Source organism: Martes martes (genome assembly GCF_963455335.1).
Source record: "Martes martes genome assembly, chromosome: 4".
NCBI lineage: Eukaryota > Metazoa > Chordata > Mammalia > Carnivora > Mustelidae > Martes > Martes martes.
Genome location: NC_137891.1, coordinates 115,436,859 through 115,452,790, shown reverse-complemented (window position 1 = coordinate 115,452,790; position 15,932 = coordinate 115,436,859).

The window sequence follows — 15,932 nt, the reverse complement described above, 5'->3', positions numbered from 1 at the left end:
AATCATCTAAACCTAGGACTTCAAGGGCCAAGGGAACCACAAAGGCAGAGGAGGTCCTTGCACGTAGCAGAGCTCTGCTGGTATCTGCAGAATGGTCTGACCATCTGATGCTCAAACCCACCTCAACATCCCTCTGCAGCCTCTGCCTGAGCATTTCCAGAGAAAGGCTGCTCACTCTTCACTAAGGGAGGTCATTTCCTTCTATAGCAGGATGGCTATTATAAATTATTTTCTTACGTTGAGCCCAAATTCCAAACCCCTGTAATTGCCACTCTTTGGGCTTGATGTCACTCTTTAAGCCCCTACATAGCCTTTTTTGCTCTAATGCTTTCAAATAGAGATGCTCCTCCCTTTACCAAGTTGTGACTTTCCACCTGTCCTGAAATCCATTGGTTTCCAAGTCCACATTGACTAAGAAGTGTTTGTGTCTGCAGTCCCTGGAAGCAGTTTTACAAAACCGAGGTATGTATTGGTACTTCAAAGCTTTCCAACCAGGCATACTCTTTCTTTGATGCTCCAGTTTTATTGGCTTCCTTTTCCATTTATAATCTAGCTTTATCTACACTAAATCATCTGTTGTTCATCTATTGAGTCATAAAAGCCTCCTTTTCTGCTGATCTGTCAGGGTCCTGGACACCTCTTAGCAGAAGTACAATAGTTGTACTTAACTAGTGCAGGGTCTATAGTCAGGGACTCTCAATTCATTTTGATGCTGTAGAGATTCAAACGACCTCCACCCTAAGAAACCTCTATGGCCTGTGACAAACCTTCAATGTCAATGTGCTCCCCAATCTGAGGCTCCAAATTCTCAAACCAAATCTTTGGCTTTCACATCATAGTCTGGGGAACCCACCTTTTTTCCTTTTGAAAACTAGAATTATACTTCATCTCCAGTAGTAGTTTCTTTAAAAATGCTCGATTTTAGGTAATTTTCCTTTCCCTTCTTTTACCAAGACTTGGATGAACATCCAAGTATAAAGCTTTTCTTTATCCTCTACAACGATGAAAAAGGAGCAGAGGGAAATCAGATGCAGTCCAAAAGAAATCATAGGTAATTATTGAAAAATTAATAAGACTCGAGGGTGCTTGTGTGGCTCAGTTGTTAGGAGTCTGCCTTCAGCTCCGGTCATGATCCCTGGGTCCTGGGATTGAGCCCCACATTGGGTTCCCTGCTCAGAGGGAAGCCTGCTCTTCCCTCTCCCACTCCCCCTGCTTGCATTCCTGCTCTCACTGTCTCTACGTCAAATAAATAAATAGAAGCTTAAAAAAATTAATAAGTCTCATGTAGTAACATATTTCTGACTCTGCTAGATCTCCATTGTGTGAGATATATACATAATATATATGTTTCAGAAAAATTCTGGATTCAAACAGAATTGGGTTCTGCACATGATCCACTTTCCACTGATTTTTTTTTTTAAAGATTTATTTATCTTTTGGCAGGGGTGGAAAGAGGGTGCCCTCAAGTGGAGGGAGGGGCAGAGAGAGAGAGAGAGAGGAAGAGAGGAACTTAAGCAGACTGCACTGAGTTCAGAGCTCGACAATCTCAACAACCTGAGATCATGACCCTGAGATCAGACCTGAGCCAAAACCGAGAGTCAGATGCTTAACTGACAACGCCCCCAAGACGTCCCTCTTCTGACCTCTCAAGTACAAATCATTACCCTCATTTTACAGGTGGAAAAAAACAGACCAAGAAACTCTTGTCCTACAGCTCCCCAGTTTGTGTATCAGTAGTCACATGTGGCTTGTTCGTCATGATTTGATAAATACTGGATAAGTTTGAATAAAGTTAAGACAAATGATCAGTGGGTATAGAATTCAGATTTTGGTATATTTATCAGCAAGTGTTATTCTTATGTATGTACCTATATCACACACATTCACTCATGCCTCTGAATTCCCAGCTCTCACTTGGTGAATAGTTTCGGGATCACGTTCCAGGAAAAACATGGACAACTTTGGCTGTGCTTTTGATGAAATGCCTTTCCATGTAAAATTCTGGAATGTTGAAGGACTAGGTGTCTATCAGCTGGAGATGTATTCTACATAGACTGTTCTCTCATTTTGGTTCTTTGAATCTTCTTTTAAATTATTTTTTTGGAGAGAGAAAGAGCAGGGGGGTTAGAAGAAGAGAGAATCTCAAGCAGACTCCCCACTGAGTGCAGAGCCTGACGTGCTTTACAGTCGTAGGACCCTGAGATCATGATCTGAACTGAAACCAAAAGTTGGATGCTCAACCGACTGAGCCACACAGGCACCCCCGGTCCCTTGAATTTTGATTTAAACTCCTCTCATAAGAATACCATGCAAGGTCTGGGAGGTGTTACCTTGCATAGTAATGGTGAGGAAATCTATCTTCAGCCGGCCTTTGTCTTTGTCAAAATGCCCAATGTATGTGTGTGTGTGTGTGTGTGTGTGCACGCGCACGTGCGCATGTCTGAGCTCATTCCTACAGAAACACACATAGAAGCACCTACCCAAATATACTTGAAAGATAATCTTGAGCACCTACCATGTGCTAGGCCCACTGCTAACTTCTGTCAATTCAAATTAATATAAAATATTGTAAAAATTCATGGTGTAGTAGGAGAGGCAGACAAACAAGTACAATACAAAAATAGGAACAGCTTGTTTGAGAGACAAGTGTGCATGAAAGAGAGGAGAGGGTCCCAGAGAAGGCTTTATTTGAGCTGGGTCCTTAAGAATGAATAGAAATTGGCCGGTGAGTAAGAGAAAAGAGTAGTCTAGGCAGGGAAGAGCCCACACAAAGGTGTGAAAGGGTGTGACACTGCAGGGAACCAAGCAGTTTAATGCAGTGTAGACTAATCCACACAGCATGCAGCCAGTGGAAGCAGGAGCACACTTGGATGGGTCTTGAACATCATGTCAGAGTCTGTACTTTATCCCGTAGGTGTGTGAGAAGCTGATGCAAATCAAACAGATGGTTATGTAAGTTCCTAAGGTATTTAGGAAAGGTGTATAAAGAAAGTATTACATATATTTTTAAAGCTATGCTGTAGTGTTCGCTGTTTACCTTGGGTTCTCTCAACCTCACACTACTGGCACTGGGGGCCAGATGATTCTTTGTCCTGTGCATTGCAGGGTGTTTAGCCCATCCCAGGCCTGTGTCTCTTAGATGCCAGTGGCACCTGCCCCCCAAGGTGTGACAACCACAAATGCCTCTAGACGTTGCAAAATGTCTCCTGAGGGCAAACCTGCCCCAGCTGAACACCACTGATGTGCCTTTTGTAGTAGGTACTATGCCAGGAAATTCTTCCAGAGACAAAGTGAAAGTACAGAGTGAGTCGTGGGGGGGGGGGGGGGAGAGAAAAAGAAAAAGAAAAAAGCAGTTTAACATAATCTGCAGCAGCTGGAGCAGTCTGCTCTTCCAGATCACTTTAAAGAACTCAAAAATTGTTTTCTACTATTTCCCAGGTACTTTCAGCCCTTTGACTATGTAATTAAGTGGTCTTATTCCTGGCCATCACCCTGGAACCACAGGGGACCGGTGTATCCGCTCTGAAAAGCATCCTTCAGCCAACTGCGTTAGGTAAGGAAATGTGCTATATTCTAGCACCCGCAAGAGGAAAACTGGTTGTCATGGGTGATTTTTACATGGGAACTATGCCAAAGTCAAACACTTTTTCAGAAAAATAACTCCAGTGACTGAGGAGCATGTGTGATGGAAGCAGAAGAGATGAGGGGTCAGGCCCAGAGAGCCCAATAAGGAAGCCATACCTGTACTCTAGGGAGAAAGTAGTGGAGACACCACTGATGTAAGAACTGTAGGAATGAGAAGGATGGGGCCCCCCAGGGGACAGGATTCCAAAATAGAATTGACAGGATTGGTTGGTTAGACAGAAATGAGAAGTTAGAAACTAAGGAAGATCTACGTTTCTGGCCTTAGACGGTGGTTCCACTCAAGCATTACTGACCATCAGTAATACAGGAGGACCCAATCTAGTGTGATCCTTTTTGCCTAAAAAATAATTTGCTAATCATTTTAAGAGTAGCTATTATAGTTACAACTAATTTATAAATTTGGAGCCATTATAATCACTATTCATTCTTATTGACATCATAATATCCCATATTAATTCCTTTAGGAAAAGAATGAGTATATGCATGTCTTGCCCTTGTTCTGATTCAAATTGAAGAGAGAAGACACACATCTATAAAAAGATCAAATTATGGAACAAAACAAGCTTATTCACGGATGGTTCAAATAAATGTGAAGTGCATTTCTGGCAATGAGTTCTGTGAGCTCAGAAAAGAGCAAGAGCAAAAAACACATCTGGGGCTTAATCAGATGGAGGTGGACCTGACATACAAGTTAAGATTGAAAGAGTATGTGTATGTTCTACCTTTTAGAACAGCAGTTCTCAAAATAGGTCTGGGGAACTCTGGGGAGATCCTAGGCCATTTCGGGGGGAGTCTATGAGGCCAAATCTATTCTCATAACAATATCAAGACTTTATTTACCTTTTCCCCTCTAATTCTCTCACACATTTACAGAGAGCTTTTCAGGGGATACATGACACATGATGACATCACTACTCTGACAGTGAATGTAATGTCCCCTGTGTACTACTGAGTCTTTAAATTATCTGTTTTAATTTTGAGTATGGCAAATATCAATCTCTATATAAGCCACATAAACAAAAGTTCCTTGGAGCACAAAAATTATTTTATGTGTACAAGGGTCTTAAAACAAGAAAATCTGAGAACGGCTGCCATAGTCTACTAAAAGGCATGTTTGACCTTGACCAACCTAAGCTGCAAGATGTCACCTCAGTGACCCACAATGCCTTGCTCTAGGCCTTTTCATACTTTTGGCTCAGAATCTGCTCTGTTGATGGTAATTTAGCTTCTCTATAGATCTGAAGTCATGGTTCTGTCTCCAGCTTTTTGTTACTGATTGAAAATGATTTTGCTCAACTCAATCTTAACTCAACCTTAGCATGAGCTGGTGCCATAGACTTCAAGACCTCAATCAGAAATGCAGTCCACATCCTTTAAAATTCTACATACATACTTACAATATACAAGACAAAACCTTTCTTTTCTTTCTTTCTCTATCTCTCTCTCTCCCTTCCTCCCTTCCTTCCTTTCTAGGCTCCACATCTAGCATGGAGCCTAACATGGGACTTGAACTTATGGCCCAGAGATGAAGACCTGAGCTGAGATCAAGAGTCAGACTCTTAACAAATTGAGCCATCTAGCCAGCCCATGAGACAAATCTTTTTGAAAAATCTTTCCTCAAACCTACCCCCCCTTCCATCCCAGCTAATGCTCATGTAATTATCTAGAATTTTAGTTTCAACTTGTTTTAAGGAGAAAACTATTAGTGGTATTATAGTTATACTATTATACTACTGATTTGAATTTGTGAGAATCTAAGGATTTTAAATTTCCAGTGTCCTTGGGGCATTTGGCTGGCTCAGTCAGTTGAGCATGTGACTGTTGGTTCTGGGACTGTGTGTTCAAGCCCCATGTTGGGTGTAGAGATTACTTAAAAATAAAATCTTAAAACAAACAAATAAAAAATAAATTTCCAGAGTCCTTGTCTGTCTGAAAACACCATTATTTCATCCTTACTTTTGAATAATAATTTGGTTGGACATAGCAAATGGTACATTTCTGGTTATACACTTGGGTAATGGACAAAGTGATTTTTGTTCTATTCACAAGCAAGCAAAGAGGTTTTAAGTTCCTGCTTCTTGTGGGGAGTGTTGGGTCCCAGATCCCTGTTGGTATTAAGACTCCAGCCCTGATGGCCTTATCTACTCTTGGCTCACCATGGGCTGTGCAGTTTTAGTCCTTGCTAACCACTGAGTTTTCCTTCCCATTTCTAATCCACAAAAACTTTCCTGTTTTATTTCAGGCTATAGAGTTGCACATATATTTAATATTTTACCTATCATTCCTATGCACTTGGAGAAGAGTGATGTTTCTGCGTGTGTTTGACCTACCATCAGACCTACAGCTCTGAGCCTATATCCTCATGATGGAGCTGAGGGATCTATTTGCCAAGGTCGAGAAAAACTAAATCTTTTTGACGTACCAAGCAGGTATAAAATGCAAAGCACCAAATTAGATTTTGTTAAAGATCCTAAATTAGAACTGAGCAATGCTGTACTTGGATTGGTTAGTACAAATTAAACAGAACTATTTCATTCAAGTTTACGGTCATGTAGGTTAATTAAAAATTTCTCCTTAGAAATATAGCCCCCAAGACTCTATGTAATTTAAATAGATTCTACATTCATGCAGAGTGAGAATGGCAGTTTCAATATTTAATTCTTGCTTCGTAAACTTTGAAGCTAAAAACACATCCTCCCCAAGTTGTGAATACTCTTTATGTTGGATACAACTCACTAAAGGAAACTTGGAGTTGCTAGGTAACTTGGTGCCTGTGGAAGGCTTTTGATAAAATGTATTTAAATCTGATTTCCTGAAGCAGATGGGTAAACTGAAGGGGAAAATAAATTCAAATGATCTGATATTGGTTTTTCATGCTAAAACTAAAATCCTTTTGCAGTCAAGGCTCATACAGATCTTTTTAACTGAGCAGGTTTAAGGTGGCCTTTCTTTTCTTCTTCTTCTTCTTCTTTTTTTTTTTTGTAAGATTTTATTTATTTATCTGACAGACAGAGATCACAAGTAGGCAGAGAGAAACAGGGGGAAGCAGACTCCCCGCTGAACAGAGACCCCCCCGATGTAGGACTTGATGCCAGGACCCTGAGATCATGACCTGAGCCGAAGGCAGAGGCTTAATCCACTGAGCCACCCAGGCACACCTAAGGTGGCCTTTCTGCAGAGAGCATCACATCTCATTTTTTGTGATATGAAGCCATCCAAACTTTATGAGCTGAATTTCCTCCCAGAAACTGAGGAAGATCCATGAAGAATGAACATCACATGGAGAAGGAAAGATCTTTGAATAGGTATGCTTTCTTTCCTCTTCACTGAGTACAACCCCTTCTGGTAAAGTTAAAGGACTTCACTGGGGTGGTCTTCTCTTAACTTTTCCATATCTTTTTTTTTTTTTTTTTTTACTCAGGTCTTAATATTAAAAACAAATAGTCAAAGTGGGATTCAATTGCTGGGTAGTGAATCAGCCAAGCCAGAATCCCTTAGTCTTCAATGGTTAGTCCAGAAGCTCTCAGAAATCAGAAGAAACTGTGAATTTATACAGGGAATGTATATAATGTAACTATGAGCATCACACAATAATTGACTTGCTACTACCTGAGCTTACATAGGTTGAGAATGAATAGAAGCTGCCCGTTATTTCTCAAGGTTTTTTGTATGAGCTCATAGGTATTGGAGGCAAGTAGTGGTTGGGCAGCCGTGATACATTTCAGGAATTCTCCAGAAATTAAGGAGACACTTCAGTCACCCAGTAACTCACAAGAGTCACTTTATCACTCAATCCTCTTTAACCTTTTAGGGTTGGTGAATTTGGACAAAAATAATTCAAACGCAATCTAGTAGTTAACTTATCCATTCTGGTTACTAAAGATACCCACATTCTGGACACAAAGCCCCGGAAAAGTGTCATCACCTCTCTGACAACATGCATAAAAAACACAGATGAAATAAGAAAAGGAAAGTGATTCTCAGAACCCAGCATACGTGTCTCTTGTTACTGCATTGTGAGAATTTTCACCATGAGAATAAGAAAGGGCACTCTGGGAGGAGGAGACAGCAATGGGAGGGAGGTGTAAACAAGAATGGCATGTGGCAGAACTGCAGCTAAGGAATGTGGCTCACACTGAGTGGCTACTGCCTGGCAGGCACTGTACTAGGTTCTTCACCTGTGTCATTTCACTTAATTATCACAGCAAACCTACCCAGAAGACATGACTTTTTTCCATTTTATAGGTGATAAAACTGAGGCCCCAAGGGGCCGAGTGACTTAAAAGAGGTCGCACAGCTCATGAATGGCAGAGCCAGATTCAGAAATAGGTCTGCCTGCTTTGAAAGCCCATGTCACTTCCTCCAGAGACTCAGGACCCTGGGGAGGGAGTAGGATAATAGACACTCTCATATACTGCTAATAGGAGTGTAAATTGGTTCCACTTTTTAGAGAGAAATTTAACAATGTCTGTCAAAATGTTAAGTGTACGCAACCATCAGATTCAGCAAAATTGTCTTCTGGGAATTTATCCTAGAGATGCACTTTCACAATTACACAATGATGTACATCTAAGGGTGTTCATACTGGCATGGTTTGTAATGGAGAAAAACTGAAAGCGTCCTAGGTATCCCTTAACAGGAGACTGGTTATGGTAAGGACCATACTATCAAATATACTGCACTCATTAAAAAGAACAAGGTAAATCTATGTGGAAACATGAAAAGATAGTCTTAATATTGTTCAATAAAAAAAGGAAGCTGCACAAGAGCATTGATCTGTGAGGGTGGATGGCAGGAGTATGGTCTTTTTGGAAGCATGCACCATTTGCGATTACCAATGGTGATCTAGGGAGTGGTGAACCTGAGGGTGGTTCTTGGTAAAGTGGAGAGGGAAACTTTTACTTTCACTTTGTACCATTCTAATCTGATTTTTTTTCTAGTAAGCAAGAATTACTTTCATAATAACAGAAAAAACTTTTACAAAGGCCCTTTGTGAACTTAGAAAATAATGGAAGGTTTTTACAACACAAAAATGAAGTGGGTCAGGATCTGCTGGAGAATAAAGGGAAGGCAGATGATGATTAAGGAGCTAATGATTGCCAAAGGTCATTTATGTCTTCATGCTAATTGCCAACACAGATTTACAAAGAACTTCAGCACTGGAGAGAGTGCACCTTGAAGGCAGAGGACCAAAAAAGAAACTCTTCATGATATTTTGGATATCTTGTCAAACCAACCTTGAAATGCTCTCATAGTCTCTCAACCCCATTCAGTGCCTGGAATCTTCAACATATTGTTCTATTCATACACAGCACGGTTGGTATAAAGGGGGCCTGGTAGGCAGCTCAGGTAGGAAGAGGAGTCCTTTTCCCCCAAAAAACTTGGCTGCTGCAAACCATACTATTCTCAGGATGCATGGGGGTCATGAGTGGCAGCTGTAGCCCTTTGTGCATGGAAATATTCTTCCTCTGATGTGGAGGCAGATTGCATTTGCCTGATTAATCCAGCTGTACACTGGAGAAATGAGAAAAGGCCCAAGCAACCCATATGTGCTATAGATTCTAAAAGGAGCTGAGCAGACCAACAGGGTTTTTTTGCCACTGCTTTCTCTGATAATGTCAACATGGCCAGTATTCTTCCATTGGTTTTCCTCACTCTTAGGCTAAATGAAATTTATCCCGAGTGAATACCTCTGAGATGTTTCAGACATTTCAGGGCACTTTTTGCAGAACTCATGACTGAATACTTGTTCTGAACTTTTGGCATGGAAATACGGTTTTTCCGTTTTCTCCTAACTGCTCAATGCTTCCTATTCTTCTAATTTTGTTTCAGTTAGGTTTCCTTAGGCTGTTAAAGCCATCATTTGCACTTTCCCTAATAATAACAATGGTAGCTAATATTTATTGGGGCTTATTAAGAGCCAGGTCCATTTTAAGTATTTTATATAAATTAATCAGTTTAATCCTCATTACAAACCTATGAAGTAGGTACTGTTACTACCTCCATTTAACAGATGAAGAAAGCATAGATTAAGAGGTTAAGGAACTTGCTCAAGCAATAGAGCTAGGATTCAAAGCAGTTCAGTCTTTCCAAAGCATGTTTATTTAACTACATGCTATATTACATCACAATGAAGATAACTATCTGTCTTGTAGGAGGCAGTAGAACAGAAAATCTATCTGAACAAAGATAATTCTTATGTTCTCAGCAGTCTGGGTATCTCTTCCCTGTTTTTGACACCCTCTCCTCTCCAGAGAATTCTCAATCCATCCACCTTAACATGGAGAGGGACTCTACCCAGAATCCTCAGCTTCACCATCAACCATGCCTCAAGGCTCTAGCTCCTTTCCTGCCAACTCAAGTCCACATTGATGTCTTCCTCTGATGACAATGTTTGCCTTTGTTGGCAGTACCATACGATTAGCACATATTTTAAAAATATCCTATTATCTAATTATCTAAAATACATAATTTAACACGTTCTTCCAATCATGCCTTTCTCCCCAGGCTTTAAGGGTATATCAAACACTTCTTGGACTTCATCTCACATCCTCTCAGCCCACCTTCTATTCTAACTTCTACTGCAATAACAAGCTGTGCTCAGGAATGACCTGACAGGCGTCTTGTCTCAGGTGGATCATAAATTTATTATACTCTCTAGCCTGAGCTTCTCTGATAACCTGAGTGGATATCTGCAGGAATCTGCTTAGCACTCACACATAAGCATTCAGAGGGATTAACATCCTTTGAAGAAACCCTTGACTAATACGGATGGAAACTGGTAGTAGAGCTGCTCTCTTCTGCCCTTGTGTAGACGATTATGAGACACATTCTGGATGGCCCACAGTGCTGATCAGATTAATAATGTCCATTTGTATAGCTTTCTCTATAAGGACGATTGGGGAGGAGGTATATGGATGGACTTAGGAGGAAAAATGTAAAGAGTGAAGATTATTGATTCTCATATAAATATCCACAAGCATCGTTCATAGTGAATCAATAGAACATCAACAACATCAACAACCAAGTAGAGAGGATGACCTGTCTTCTGGATGTCAGTGAGCTTCTCTCCATGCCTGCTTTGGTACTGCGCAATGGGTTCATGAATGACATATCCATAATGACAGGGATAGAGATGAAGTGAGGGCACAACAGTATCAACTCTCTTTCACTAAGACTAATAAAGTCCCTGCCACGGCTGAATATCCATCCTGCCAGCAGCACATACTGGCACAGATAAAGACCCATCCTTAAGGAGACTAGTCAATTAATTGGTAGCAAGCTGATTACATCAGACCCAAGGCCATTACTGGAATTGGCACCTCCTTTGGATATGTTTGCCTCCCTTAACCATATTGTTGCTGCCAACAGTACTATCTGAGGATTTATATAATGCCTTCTTTGCCGCTATGGGATCCCACACAACATTGCCTCAGACTAAGGGACCTATTTGATAGTAAAAGAGAATATGATAATAGGCACATGTCTATGAGACTGATTGGTCTTGCAATGTACTTGATCATCCAGAGACAGCCAGGAGTAGAATAATGGAAGGGCCTATTAAAGCTGCATTTAAGGTGCTAGCTTTAGCATAATACCGTATAAGGTTGGACTGCAACCTCCAGCATGCAGTATATAAAGAACCAACAGTGCTGATTCTCTATAGCTAGAATACATAGGTCCAAGAACCAATGGATAGAAATCAGATTGGTTCTTTTCACTATCATTCTCAATGATCCACTAGTGAAATCTTATTAAGGAAAATTGACTCAATTACTAGGAGAAACTAGGTTTCCTACTACACAATGCAGGTAATAGGACAGAAAAGAATATCTAGGACCCAGGGATTCGAGCCATCTTTTGGTGAAAACTCCATACCTGATAACTGGAACTGGAACTGCAGCCACCTCAGTCCAAAAGGGTTAAAGCAACTCGGGCCTCTTGGGGATGCAGATCTAAGTCGCCCCATCTAGAAAGTAACTGAGACCAGCTGAATTGTTGGCAAAGGGTAAGGGAAATCTAGAATGAGTAGAAGATGAAGATGATAAATATCAATTACAGTCTTGGGACCAGGAGTAGCAGTGGGGATTGGAGCTCATTACATTAATTTTCCATTCCCCCCAACTTTATTTTTATTATTATTATTTTTTTTTAGTAAGCTCAATGCCCAACATGGGGCCTGAACTCACAACCCTGAAATCAAGAGTTGCATGCTCCACCAACTGAGCCAGCCTGGTATGCCCACATTAGCCTTCCTCTATCAAGTCTTGAAGGCTCTGTGAAGAAAAAGATAGCACAATAGGGGATAGAGAATAGCAGGGTGGGGTGATTATTTTAAAAAGAGTGGTCAGGGAAGCTGTCTTCGATTATGTGACATTTGAACAGAAACTTAAATAAAGTAGAAGAGCAAACCATAGGGATACATGGGGAAGAACATTCCAGAGAGAGATGTTAGCAAGTCCAAAGGTTCTGAAGCAGGAGCATACTTGGTGCATTTGAGGAGGCTGGTATAGGTCAGGGGAAGTGAACAAAGAGAGAGTAATAAGAGATGTGCTCTGGAAGCCCTGACCATGAAGGGCACTTAAGTGAAGACTTTGGATTTTATTCTGTGTAAAATAGGGAGCCATCAGCACATTTTGAAAAGATGCTAGTGCTCTGTGAATTGGCTGTAGGGGGACAAGGAAAAGAAATGATAAGGACTATTGCAGTAGGGTGTTTACGATCTCATTTAGGATGGGTTTTAAGATGGATCTCATTTAAGATGGAGTTGCCAAACATTGGGTTTTGGATAAGATTGGTGTTACTTTTCTTCAGGGCTGGCTTTAAACTACTCCTAAGCAAAAAACAAAACAAAACAAAACTCTTCTACTTCTTATAAATCTTTTATAATGCATAACAAAGCCCAGTGGGACTAGTAGTAAAGGCTCAGAAAATGCCTATTATTTTGTGATTAAAACATCTACTTGGTCTTTGCTAAGAACTCATAGAAATAATGTCTCTCCATTGAAAAACATAAGTGAAATGTGGCTCCCAAGATCAGGTCTATAATTTTAACATAAATCGCCTGAACTCATGACAGAAATCATGCTCCTTGCCACACACAGATCTTCTCTTTGAAGTCTCATAACAGTCCTGGAAGGTGGGGTTACTGTGTGCAAGTTTACAGATGAAAAAACAGACACTTGGTGGGGGGTGTTGAGTAAGTTGCCAGTGGTCATTAGGGAGTAGGGGACAGAGCTCTGGACTTGAATCATGGGCTGATTCTAGAGCCTATCCTCAACAATGACAACTCTGAACTACTCACCATAGAGAACTTTGGGGAACTCCCACGTTCTTGGGTGGCTTAATCTTATTTTTATAACCTTTCAGATTCTTCTGATTATGCAAAATAGCTAACAGAGGAGCTAAAAATCAGAAGAGCTGATTTTTAAAAGTTTCATTTGCCTGGAAGAAAATAATTAGGCCAGTGATTCTATTTGTTTATTGAGCTCCTCTAAGTTAGAATGATTCTCTTGCTTTTGGAAATCATTTGCTCCAATGACAAGAGTGGGTGGGCATTTCATTCCAGCTCCTTTTATGGTGTCTGTTGCAGTTACCCTGCAGTGTGACTTTTTTCTCAGAAAGCCATAGTACTGCCTTATTTCTACTTAAAAAAAAAAAAAATCATTAGTGTAGTTGCATTGCAGAAGAAGGGAAAAAACAGATGTGTGATCTGCCCATGAAACAGAGTAGTTGCCCCACACAAGCTCAGCCTTTTTCATGTGCTAGCTGTGAGCCTGTCCTCATGCTGGGGTGGAGAAGCTCATTACTGCTCAGAGTAACCAAGAAACCAGGGCTGGGCAAAGGGAAGAGGGAGACCAAAGGCCCAGAGTGCTCCCACCAAATTGGATCCTGGAAAGTCTGACATGGGGGCATCTACTACAGTCGCTCAGCAGCCACTTGCTTTTCATGATGAAACAGGAGGAATAAAGGAGGTCATTCTAACAGACTAGAGCATTGCCCAGTATTTGCAAGTGGGTATAAGGGTGGTCACGTGGGATAATGGGTGCAAAAAGTAGCAGATACTCATTTGTCCAGCCTATAAATACCCAGTTTTGATGTTTTGTCGAATCTGCAGCTCTCACAGAAGGATAATGAAGTGTCTGCAACTCAGAAGATCTTCCAAGGCTTAGACACGGCACTCCTTCTCACTCTTCCTTGCCACTTCTATCTTCTTGGCTGCCCTCACACTTTGCGCTAGTGAACTTCTGCCGTTGGACTCAGCATGCCCTGCCTAAATGGCATTTTAGCATGGATGTCCCCAGGTGCCTAGCAGCCTTTCCTAGATTAACGTGTCAGTGGCATATGGCGCAAATGGCCTGTCGTTCAGTCCCAGAATCAGTTTAAAATATCTTCCAGGCTGCTGAATTCTTTGGCATGATGCCTGTGGCCCCGGTGTTTGAGGAAGGACAGCAAAATCGTCTGAAAATTATGTAGAGTGAATTTTCTTGTGTGAGAGCCAGAATCTGACTTCCTGCCTTTCTCCATTTCTCTCTCTCTCTCTTTCCCCTGGTATCTAAAGAAATAAGCATACATTCTGACATAGGGTGCCTAGGACAAAAAATAATTCAGAGAAAAATTTTTTAATATGTGCCATTTCCCTTTTGGGCCCCACATCTTGCTCTTCCTCCATAAAGAGAAGTACCTAGTTTGTGCTTTTTAAACACTGTTACATTTGGTCCTCTTTTTAAAAGCCCTCTGTGGAGGTATTAGATCCATTTTGCAGACAAGAAACCTGAGGCTGAGAGAGATTTTTTTTTTTTAATGTTGTCAAAACCATACTACAAGGAAGTGGCAGAATAACAGTTCAGACCCAGATCTGTTTACCTCACAGTCCAAATTCTTTCCACTCTGAGTACACATATAGGTCTGAACTGATATTGTGCCTGCATCCGAGCATCTCTTGGGAGGGGGAGATTTTTTACTGCAGTTCAATGGGCAGAGCTCACAGTGGTCAGCATCTCCATTGGTGTTGTCAGCAAGAGCTCCAGGATTCTTCTCTACAATCTCCTCATCATGCTCTTCTCTCAGTGTGTTTAATGGTGGGTCATTGTTACTGTTTAGTTGCCTGATGGGTTTGTCACTCCTAAATCCAAGTGACGAAGCAGGTCCTGCTGTCCTTGGGATTATCCCCTCTTGATGAGTGATGACCTCAGGACTGGAGACAGCTGACCTGCAGACAGAGAGAGGGGGATGTCAAAGGTGCCTCCAGCTCAATTTGGACTGATGAACCGGAATAATTCTGGCAGCAGGGCTCATGGAATCGGCCTCAACCAGCAATCTCTCTCAATTTTTGTGTTTGAGTGGAGTGTTTAGGCAATTTTTCACTTACACCCTCTCTTTTCTATTACAGGTATTTGAAAAACACTATCACCTGTATTAGTGGTTACCACGGTACCAAACAATTATCACGGAACAGAACTGCATTTGCTGGCTACTCTTTCCTGCCTGTCTGCTCAGCTTTGCAAGAATCTTTGATGTAAAATGCCTCTCAGTTCGTTATTCTGTCATCAAAATGCTATACCTGCTTCAAGGCCCTGTTCAATCATCTCCTCCAAGAAACCTCCTCCAAATCTGTCTATCCAAATAAATTATGGAATAATTATTATTACTCCAAATTCCTTACAATGATCATAATAATGGTACTTTAAAGCTGTCTAGTTGTCTGGTTGCTTTCTTGAATAAGTAATATCATTGGCCCAACATTTAAATGTGTACATTGTACAAATACTCAAAGTGAAAAAAGTAAGTTCTCAGTTCCTGAGCCTTTTAGAGATATTTTAATATATACATGTGCTTTTTAAGAAACCCATCAATAAAATAGGAGGATAATTGTTAACCTATGTCAGAGTTATGTAAGAGATACTATGCTAAGTAAGCACTTTATATGAAATAGTTCATTGAGTCCCCCCCCACAACTTTATGACAGGGACTCATATTATGCATATTTACAAATGAGGGAAGGGAGGCTCAGAAAAGTTAAGTAACTAGCCGCTGATCACAGTTATAACATGGCAGAATTGGAGTTTGACGTCAAGCTGTCTAGCTGCAGAGCCAAGTGCTTCACCACCATGCTACAGGCCTCAAAACCACCCTCTCGTCCTCTCATATATCTATATCTGGTTTTCCAGCTGCATTAAAGGACACTTAGGAGGAAAGGAAGCTGTGCAGTACAGCTAATGGAAAGTGTGCTTGGGAAGCAAATTCATTTTTTTTTTTTTAGAGAGAGAATCTTTTTTTTTTTAAAG